Source organism: Xenopus tropicalis, chromosome 8 (assembly GCF_000004195.4).
Source record: "Xenopus tropicalis strain Nigerian chromosome 8, UCB_Xtro_10.0, whole genome shotgun sequence".
Lineage (NCBI taxonomy): Eukaryota > Metazoa > Chordata > Amphibia > Anura > Pipidae > Xenopus > Xenopus tropicalis.
Genome location: NC_030684.2, coordinates 52,627,683 through 52,639,378, shown reverse-complemented (window position 1 = coordinate 52,639,378; position 11,696 = coordinate 52,627,683).

The window sequence follows — 11,696 nt, the reverse complement described above, 5'->3', positions numbered from 1 at the left end:
TCATCCCCCTCATCTATACGGGGGGGTTTATAACATACACCAATGATCATTTTCTTTGTGACCTTCAGCCCTACTGAAATTTCTACCCAAAGAGATTCGACGTTTTCATTGGTAATGTCTTTATTACATGGCTTTAAGTCTGACTTTACGTAAAGACAAACCCCTCCACCCTTTTTAATCTCTCTGTCCCTCCTAAAAAGTGTATAACCATTTAAATTCACAGCCCAGTCGCATTTATCATCCCACCAGGTCTCAGTGATACCTATTAAATCATAATTTTCAATACATGCAATAGCTTGCAGCTCCCCTAATTTACCCGACAAGCTACGCGCATTAGCCAGCATGCAGCGGAGATGATTACTTCTCCCTCTGATGTTTACATTAGCTAAGGGAGAATTAGAGCTAAGGCAATTATGAGACTGCTTTCCTTGTAACGGAAGCTCCTTATCTGATAAACTATATGCCCCCCTCACTCCTCCCCCACAACCCTTTGCTAGTCCCCCTACCCCGTCTACACTAATTTTCCCATGGAATTCTAGCTCACCCACCCCCCCCTTGTCTAGTTTAAACACTCCTCCAACCTCTTAACCATTCTCTCCCCTAGCACAGCAGACCCCCTTCCATTGAGGTGCAATCCGTCAGGGCTGTATAGATTGTACCCCAAGGAAAAGTCAGCCCAGTGCTCTAGGAACCCAAACCCTTCCTTCCTACACCAAGACTTTAGCCACGCATTTAGCTCCCTAAGCTCCCGCTGTCTCCCTAAACTTGCACGTGGCACCGGCAGAATTTCCGAAAAAATGACATTGGAGGACCTTTGCCTAATCTTAGAGCCTAGATCCCTGAACTCACTCTTTAAAGTCCCCCACCTACCGTTCATTTTGTCGTTAGTACCGATATGTACCAAGACAGCCGGGTCATGCCCAGCCCCTCCCAATAATGTGTCAACCCGATCAACCACATGCCGAACCCTGGCACCAGGAAGACAGCAAACTGTCCGGTTGAAGCGATCCGCTCGACAGATTACCCTGTCCACTTTCCTAATGATCGAATCCCCTATAACCACCATCTGTTTAGGCCTAGCTCTGCTCTCCTCCCCATCACTACTAGTGAAACTGGTCTCCCGGCTGTTAGAGAGATCAGCCTCACCTAGAACCGCCAATCCAGAGTTCACACTCCCATCTTCTTCACACAATCTGGCAAATCTGTTGGGATGCGCAAACCCTGGAGCAGCCTCCCTTTTCCTTTTCCCCACACTAGATTTTCTAACTGTCACCCAGCTTACTGCCCTATCATCCTTTTGCTGCTCCCCTCCCCCCCTACTATCTGACCCCACTAGTTCTTGTTCAGTTAACAAGAGACCCCTCTCAAGATTGTTGATTGAACGCAGTGTTGCGACGTGTTCCTCTAGGACTCTAACGCGAGCCTCTAAAGTGGCAATTCGCTCACATCCACAACAGAGGTATGCACTTTGGAACTGTTGTTCCACAACTGCATACATGTGGCAGGCTGTGCACTGTGTCAGACCTTCAATGTTGCTACCGCTCATTCTCCCAGTTACAAGAACAGTTAAACAAAAATAGGTGTAAGGACTTGTAGTAAATACCTTGTTTTACCTTGTTTTTAACTCCCTTAGTGTTTAACTCCCTGAGTTTATAACTCCACTTACAGAGTCCCACTTAAAGAGCAAACACTTACAGAGCACCTACCACCAGAGCAAGCTCCACTGGACTGCCTGTGGTTCTATTTATGCAGTCTGTAAAGGTGAACTAATCAAACCCCACCCTCCTCAAGCTGAGGGTAATTACAAGGGAATGTAACCTGCTGTAAGCCTATGGATCCCACAAACTTTGTAAATTAGCTCCAAAAACAACAATTACTTATGAAAAAAAATAAATAAAACCCAACAGTAAAAAAACACAATGGTTTTGATAAAGTTAGTAAAGAATACTTATCCCTTTTTAGTTGAAATGAAAGCAAGTTGATTCAACCAGCCACCAGCCTGTTAGTACAGCCATAAGCACTCACAGTGTGCTCTATCAAAAGAAATCCCTCCCCACCCTTAGAAATGGGTGATCTGAGCCAATCAGCAGGAAGCTACCTCATAGTCTTACAAACTGCCCATGTACATGGGTCTTGGTCTCGGTGCAGGAGCGAGGCATTATGGGAATTTTCTTTACAGAGTTCAGCGGGTTTTTTCCTATGAATCCTCTGATCATCTGAACAGGTGAAATATGGGGAGACTAAGGGAACTATTAAGAGAACTGAAGATATGCCTGCAGCTTGAGATTAACTCTTTATTAGCGTTTCCATCTGCATTTTCAACCTGCTGCACATGCCCTGGGATTCAGAAGAATGAAGGGAGATGGAAGAGGATCACTTCCTCGCAGCTACCCCAGGCTGCTGTGGTTTTCTCTCAGGAGCACCGGCCAGGGGTAAAAGGTAAGTCATTACAATCACTGGGGGGTAACTAAAATTTGCACCCCCAGTGATTATTACCTTTCCTTCTCCTTTCAGCAGGGCCAGAATAGTTGACCAGAACACAGGGAGAAATCCCAGTGGGCCCCAGTACTGTTCGGCCTTGCTTGTCTACATGTGGGTAGTGGAGGCAGTGGATATGTGCAGTGGGGGGAGGAGCACAGGGAATTTGGGTTGGTGTCGGCGGGTAATGTGCAGGAATGGGGTGGGCAGGTGAGGGAAGCCAGTGGTGTGTGGTGTGGAGAGGTATCGTGTGGGGCGAATAGGTTTTGGGAGTCAGTAAAGTGCTAAGGGGAAAGGTGATGGCAGTTGAAGGTGTGCAGTGCAGTGAGGTGCACAGGGTGCATCAGTACTTGAAAGATGCTCAGTTTAAAATGTGTTCTGCATTGTAATTGGACACTGAACATTGTTCCATTGGAGTCTATGGATAAAATTCTCCAAGCCACCAGTATGGCAGGTCCGACTCAAACCACAAACAAGCAGCTATATGAATTCATTGTCAATTCTGTCATCTCATTGTTGTTGTTATAATAATATCTAGCATTTATACCAGAAAATGGTGTCAAAGTGGTGTCAAATAAATGACATAAACAAGACTAGAAAGACACAACAGCTCAGTAAGAAACACTGAGCAAATCTGCACCAGCACAGTACTCAGTAATGACAGCAACCACTTTGTATGGCTCATTACTAATGTAAGCTCAATCACAAAAATGTGTGCATGTAAACAATATTTTAAAGGAAGATTTCCATACATGTTTCTTTTTACTTAGCCTAGTCTAGTGCCAGAATGTCAGTGAAAGGGCCCTCTGGAACTGACTTGTGTATTGAGGACGTTTAACTCCCAGGCCTCACTTTGCTGGTTGCACATTCAATGGTATGTAATGATTCCAATGGTAATACTATTTCTAGCTGTTCCACGTGGAAACAATACATTTGGCAAACCACTGGCACTGGAATTGTGGGAAAACCCTGCATTATGCATAAAAAAATATTCACCTGTTTTTTTTTTAATCTTTGCAGCTTTTTACTTGCTTTTGTTATTGTGCTTTTGTGTATGTATGTATGTAAATATATATGGTAACCTTTTAATATACTTAATTTGCCACCACTACCAGCTATTCACATTTCACATTTTGTTCTGAGGATCACAATAATGTCAACTGCGTGCCACAGGCATTTTGATTTTTCTCAGACTAAACTACAGTTTTTTTTGGCATTTTCTTAACTTTTCACAATTCAGGGTGTGATAACCTATTGTCTGACATAACTGATTGCTGAGATTTCTCCCAAGAATGATTATGGAAACAAATTGGCTAAATTTGTTAGCATATTGCAGAGATGACTCTATACCTAAATGCGGACAAGTGTAGAAATGTCAAACCTAGATGTCAAGTGATATATTATAACTCTTTGTTTTGGTTTTCACCATTTCTCCATACTGAGAAGAATAGCTTTTCAATGAGATAATGGGTTTTTCTAGGTTATTCCTGTCCAGAGAATTCCTCTTTCTGTGTAACTATTTACTTGGATAAGTAAGGAACCATCTGTAGTACTGCATCCTTAGGCTTTGACCTCTGACAAACTAGCGGCAGAGCACACATTATATATATAACTATCACTGTAAGCCTTCACTGAGTGCTTGTGAATGTCTTAATGTCTTAATGCCTGCCTTGGCTGTCCTAGTTGGAACATTCAACACCCTGTAAACACCAAGATCTTATGGATCCCTAGTAGTGTAGGATGCTCTTCAAAGTCAAAGTTGCCTGACAAAGACAAAACACACCTAGGGTGGCATCCTAACATTCCTTTAGGCTCTCATGAAGGGTAGGGGATATGGAAACTGCTAATTATGTATAATGTAAGCAGTTCTGCTTGTGGGTAAAATGGCTGGAATCAGCTGCCTTTGTTTTTCTTTCGATGTGCATATGTTTAATTTACAATGTTCATGTACAAATTATGTTATAATAATACATACAACTATATAAACTGTTATATATATTCAGATAAACAGTGTTAATTTAATTTGATGGAACTGATGCTTGCTAATCTCACTTGTGTTACATGACAGATGTTTATTATGATAATGTACCCCTTTATTTTGAAATATAAGGATATTAGAAGTGACCTTGCAGTGTCAGTACAGGTATGGGACCTGTTATTCAGCATGCCTGGGACTTGGGGTTTTCCAGATAAGGGATCATTCTTTAATTTGGATCACAATACTTAAAGTCTACTTCAAAATAATTTAAATATTAATAACCCAATAGGATTGTTTTGCCTCCAACACAGATTATTTATAGCTTAGTTGGGATCAAGAACAAGGTCCCATAACTGTACCTGTATAAAAGAACTCTACCTGGGGTCTTCTTTGAAAGACACATTGCAAAGTACCAACACATTGAGTCAATTTTTTGAACTTTGCATCCTAACTTGCATGCTGCTAATGACCCGCTATAGGGTTGTGTCATTTGGTGAAAATAAGAGTGAACTGATACCTAAGCCCACATGAAGATTCTGTGGCAACAAAACTCCACAGAAACTGCTCTAACCTGACTATTTAATTACTTCTTAAAGGAACAGTAACACCAAAAAATGAAAGTGTATAAAAGTAATTACTATATAATGTACTGTTGCCCTGCATTGCTACAGCTGGTATGTTTGCCTCAGAAAGTCTACTATAGTTTATATAAGTTAGCTGCTGTGTAGCCATGGGGGCAGCCATTCAAAGGAGAAAAGGCACAGGTTACTTAGCAGATAACAGATAAACCCCCATTATATGGGGCTTATCTACTAGTTATCTGCTATGTAACCTGTGCCTTTTCTCCTTTTTTCCAGCTTGAATGGCTGCCCCCATGGCTACACAGCAGCTTATTTATATAGTAGCTTTTCTGTAGCAAAAACACCAGTTTTTTGCAGAGCAACAGCACATTATATTTTAATTACTTTAAAACACTTAAATTCTTTGATGTTACTGTTCCTTTAATGGCTAAAGCCAAAAACCACTTTTCACTACTAATACTTTTTCATCTCTCAGATGCTTTTGACACTGTTGATCCACCTCCCCTCCTCCAGTCCCTCCATCCTCTTGGCCTGTGTGACATTGTCCTGTCCTGGTTTTCATCTTATCTCAAGAATCATTCTTTCAGTGTCTTTTACAATGGAGAATCATCTTCTCCCTTACCACTTTCTGTTGGGGGTTCCTCAAGTCCCTCTGTCATTTTTATTTTGCTCATTACTTCGATGTCCCAATGCTACCTTAAAGTAAACCTCTCTAAGACAGAATTGGCTCTCTTTCCCCCATCTAACACCCATAACCTCCCAGAAGTATCTGTCAAGGTTAACTATTCTCTATTACCCCATCTTTCCAGATGGGGTGGCTTGGGGTTATCCTCGATTCTGCACTGTCCTTCACTCCACATATCCAGTCATTTATCAAATCATGGCACTTTTACCTAAGAAATATTTCCATAATATGATCATTTATCACCCAAGAAGCTGCCAAAATTATTATTCACTCTCTCATCATATCATGCTTGGACTACTGTAACTCTCTATTAGTTGGTCTTCCCCTTCAAAGACACCTCTCCAGCTCATAATAAATATTGTTGCCAGGCTCATACATCTCAACAACCACTTCTCCTCTGCCATGCCAATCCCCGCACTGGCTTCCGCTTCCATCCAGAATAAAATTCAATGACCCTCACATTCAAAGCAGTTCATAACTCTGACACCACCCTACATCTCTGAACTCATCTCTAGATACACACCAAACCACTTGTTACACTCCTTTACTGACCCGCTCCTTAACTCCCTTAACTCCTATGTTCTGTTTGACTTTTTCCAATCTTTCTTTATTCAAAAGATCTCTAAAAATACAAACCGGATTCCAAAAAAGTTGGGACACTAAACAAATTGTGAATAAAAACTGAACGCAATGATGTGAAGGTGCCAACTTCTAATATTTTATTCAGAATAGAACATAAATCACGGAACAAAAGTTTAAACTGAGAAAATGTACCATTTTAAGGGAAAAATATGTTGATTCAGAATTTCATGGTGTCAACAAATCCCAAAAAAGTTGGGACAAGTAGCAATAAGAGGCTGGAAAAAGTAAATTTGAGCATAACGAAGAGCTGGAAGACCAAATAACACTAATTAGGTCAATTGGCAACATGATTGGGTATAAAAAGAGCTTCTCAGAGTGGCAGTGTCTCTCAGAAGCCAAGATGGGTAGAGGATCACCAATTCTCACAATGTTGCGCAGAAAGATAGTGGAGCAATATCAGAAAGGTGTTACCCAGCGAAAAATTGCAAAGATTTTGCATCTATCATCATCAACTGTGCATAACATCATCCGAAGATTCAGAGAATCTGGAACAATCTCTGTGCGTAAGGGTCAAGGCCGTAAAACCATACTGGATGCCCGTGATCTCCGGGCCCTTAAACGACACTGCACCACAAACAGGAATACTACTGTAAAGGAAATCACAGAATGGGCTCAGGAATACTTCCAGAAACCATTGTCAGTGAACACAATCCACCGTGCCATCCGCCGTTGCCAGCTGAAACTCTACAGTGCAAAGAAGAAGCCATTTCTAAGCAAGATCCACAAGCTCAGGCGTTTTCACAGGGCCAGGGATCATTTAAAATGGAGTGTGGCAAAATGGAAGACTGTTCTGTGGTCAGACGAGTCACAATTCGAAGTTCTTTTTGGAAATCTGGGACGCCATGTCATCCGGACCAAAGAGGACAAGGACAACCCAAGTTGTTATCAACGCTCAGTTCAGAAGCCTGCATCTCTGATGGTATGGGGTTGCATGAGTGCGTGTGGCATGGGCAGCTTGCATGTCTGGAAAGGCAGCATCAATGCAGAAAAATATATTCAGGTTCTAGAACAACATATGCTCCCATCCAGACGTCATCTCTTTCAGGGAAGACCCTGCATTTTTCAACAAGATAATGCCAGACCACATTCTGCATCAATCACAACATCATGGCTGTGTAGGAGAAGGATCCGGGTACTGAAATGGCCAGTCTGCAGTCCAGATCTTTCACCTATAGAGAACATTTGGCGCATCATAAAGAGGAAGGTGCGACAAAGAAGGCCCAAGATGATTGAACAGTTAGAGGCCTGTATTAGACAAGAATGGGAGAGCATTCCTATTCCTAAACTTGAGAAACTGGTCTCCTCGGTCCCCAGACGTCTGTTGAGTGTTGTAAGAAGAAGGGGAGATGCCACACAGTGGTGAAAATGGCCTTGTCCCAACTTTTTTGGGATTTGTTGACATCATGAAATTCTGAATCAACATATTTTTCCCTTAAAATGGTACTTTTTCTCAGTTTAAACTTTTGTTCCGTGATTTATGTTCTATTCTGAATAAAATATTAGAAGTTGGCACCTTCACATCATTGCGTTCAGTTTTTATTCACAATTTGTTTAGTGTCATAACTTTTTTGGAATCCGGTTTGTACATTTATTTAGAGAAGTTTATCCTCATTTAGTTTAGCATAACTCCAGGGTGCTACTAAAAGCAGTATCATGTACTACATCAAACTCCTTGCCTAATTCTGATCTTGCCCATTCCCACAACCTGTGTCTCAACCCCTGCTCCTTATAGACTGTAAGCTCTTTTAGGAAGAACTGTCCTTGCTATACTATACTGCTTGTATCGGTTATTGGTTGCTTTGTATGTCATTCTGTATGTTAAAATGTATAAACCCACTTATTGTACAGCCTTGTGGAAAATGTTGCCACTTTATAAATCATGTTATTAATAATAATAATTATTATTATTATTATATGGTACTAACACAGTAGTTAAACATATAATGGCAAGATTAGAATGCTGGGAAATGTAGTTCTTTTACTTCTTCAAGGCTTCATCTTCCCCCAGCAAAGCATTATGCTAACATTTATCATTCATACCTTCCATTTTGTAATAACTGCAGGGGAAATTTCCCCATGGAGTGTAAATTGTTCAAATACATAAAAATAGTCTCCTAATCTTTTTTAACCAGTTCATATTCTCCCATTAGCTTCTCATATTCTTACCCACTAAACTTGCCAGGTCAGAAACTAAAATCCAAAAGCTGCAAAAATGAAATTCAGCTGTATTTATGTTATATGGGGCTTTGTGATTACTTTTTTTTTGCAAACATATGCATTCATAATGCCGTCATGCAATATTTTTTATAGAATTGATTGAGCATTTTTGAACCAAAATGCAATCAAATCTGTAAATCCCACCCCCCAGATAAATAAAGTGGGTCATCATTATCTGTGCTGGAGATTCTGCTGCGCAAGATTAATGTCATATCTTTAATTACTGATTTGTGTGCCTATATTTCTTTAAACTTAAAGGACTTCTCTTTCTGTTATAATCATTTCAGGAAAAGGGAAGGGGATCCATAGCTCGTTTTATGAGGCTTTCATGCCTGTGCAAAGTTAATGCAGTTAAATACCAAGAAGCCTTTAAAACATGTTTTACTAGAGATTCCTTTTTTGAGTTCAAACAGGTTTGGTAATTAGAAAGGAGCATTATAAATATCAGCCCTTAATCTTTTCAGGCAAAGCTGTTGAGGAATTTAGCAAAGGAGATGCAGGACTTTGACACTGAGAAAAAGAAAATTGCCAGAGCGATTTGTCATGCCCTGGGAAAGGACTGCTTAAAGGCACATCAATGCTAATATGTATGTATGCATATGCAGATATGCAGAGTGGAACTGCTGTTTAAGTTGAAACTGCAAGTCCTCAAATGCAACCTTACACAGATATTACAGAGTTGCATAGTTAATAGGCTTAAAAAATGACTATACAGTATGTCCAACATGTTCAACCGTCCACTTCCTGAAACCTTATTGCATACAATCCTTCAGTTATACCTTAGTAAAGGATAATCTATTTGAAAGAGCATCCTAACTTCCTTTACTAGTTAAGTTCACCAGATAGCTGTGCTTGCCTGCCAATAAGTATAGTAGCGTGGGTATCTGCTGCAGAGTTAGCCAGCACAGTCCAGGTTAAAAATATAATGAAACAACATCATGGTGAGACATATTTGGAGCAGGGACCACTGAATTTAATATAGCAAGGTTCCTTTATAAGGAGCTGGCATAAAAAGGCTTACTTGTGAGGTCACAAATAAATACAGTGGCTTGCAAAAGTATTCGGCCCCCTTGAACTTTTCCACATTTTGTCACATTACAGCCACAAACATGAATCAATTTTATTGGAATTCCATGTGAAAGACCAATACAAAGTGGTGTACATGTGAGAAGTGGAACGAAAATCATACATGATTCCAAACATTTTTTACAAATAAATAACTGCAAAGTGGGGTGTGTGTAATTATTCAGCCCCCTTTGGTCTGAGTGCAGTCAGTTGCCCATAGACATTGCCTGATGAGTGCTAATGACTAAATAGAGTGCACCTGTGTGTAATCTAATGTCAGTACAAATACAGCTGCTCTGTGACGGCCTCAGAGGTTGTCTAAGAGAATATTGGGAGCAACAACCCCATGAAGTCCAAAGAACACACCAGACAGGTCAGGGATAAAGTTATTGAGAAATTTAAAGCAGGCTTAGGCTACAAAAAGATTTCCAAAGCCTTGAACATCCCGCGGAGCACTGTTCAAGTGATCATTCAGAAATGGAAGGAGTATGGCACAACTGTAAACCTACCAAGACAAGGCCGTCCACCTAAACTCACAGGCCGAACAAGGAGAGCGCTGATCAGAAATGCAGCCAAGAGGCCCTGGTGACTCTGGGGGAGCTGCAGAGATCTACAGCTCAGGTGGGGGAATCTGTCCATAGGACAACTATTAGTCGTGCACTGCACAAAGTTGGCCTTTATGGAAGAGTGGCAAGAAGAAAGCCATTGTTAACAGAAAACCATAAGAAGTCCCGTTTGCAGTTTGCCACAAGCCATGTGGGGGACACAGCAAACATGTGGAAGAAGGTGCTCTGGTCAGATGAGACCAAAATGGAACTTTTTGGCCAAAATGCAAAACGCTATGTGTGGCAGAAAACTAACACTGCACATCACTCTGAACAAACCATCCCCACTGTCAAATATGGTGGTGGCAGCATCATGCTCTGGGGGGGCTTCTCTTCAGCAGGGACAGGGAAGCTGGTCAGAGTTGATGGGAAGATAGATGAAGCCAAATACAGGGCAATCTTGGAAGAAAACCTCTTGGAGTCTGCAAAAGACTTGAGACTGGGGCGGAGGTTCACCTTCCAGCAGGACAACGACCCTAAACATAAAGCCAGGGCAACAATGGAATGGTTTAAAACAAAACATATCCATGTGTTAGAATGGCCCAGTCAAAGTCCAGATCTAAATCCAATCGAGAATCTGTGGCAAGATCTGAAAACTGCTGTTCACAAACGCTGTCCATCTAATCTGACTGAGCTGGAGCTGTTTTGCAAAGAAGAATGGGCAAGGATTTCAGTCTCTAGATGTGCAAAGCTGGTAGAGACATACCCTAAAAGACTGGCAGCTGGAATTGCAGCAAAAGGTGGTTCTACAAAGTATTGGGGGGCTGAATAATTACGCACACCCCACTTTGCAGTTATTTATTTGTAAAAAATGTTTGGAATCATGTATGATTTTCGTTCCACTTCTCACGTGTACACCACTTTGTATTGGTCTTTCACGTGGAATTCCAATAAAATTGATTCATGTTTGTGGCTGTAATGTGACAAAATGGGGAAAAGTTCAAGGGGGCTGAATACTTTTGCAAGCCACTGTATATACAGGTATGGGATCCATTATCTATAAACCCGTTATCCAGAAAGCTCCAAACTATGAGAAGGCCAAATCCCATAGACTCCATTTTAATCAAGCAATTACATTTTTTAAGAATGATTTCCTTTTTCTCTGTAAAAATAAACCAGTACCTTGTACAGGTATGGGATCCCTTATCCGGAAACCCGATATCCAGAAAGCTCTGAATTATGGAAAGCCTGTCTCCCATAGACTCCATTTTAATCAAATAATTCAGATTTTTTAAATTGATTGCTTTCTCTCTGTAAAAATAAAACAGTATCTTGTACTCGATCCCAACTAAGGTATAATTAATCCTTACTGGATTCAAAATATTCCTACTGGGTTTAATTAATGTTTTATTGATTTTTTAGTAGACTTAGGGCTCTGGCACACGGGGAGATTAGTCGGCCGCGACAAAACTCCCTGTTCGCGGGCGACTAATCTCCCCGAGTTG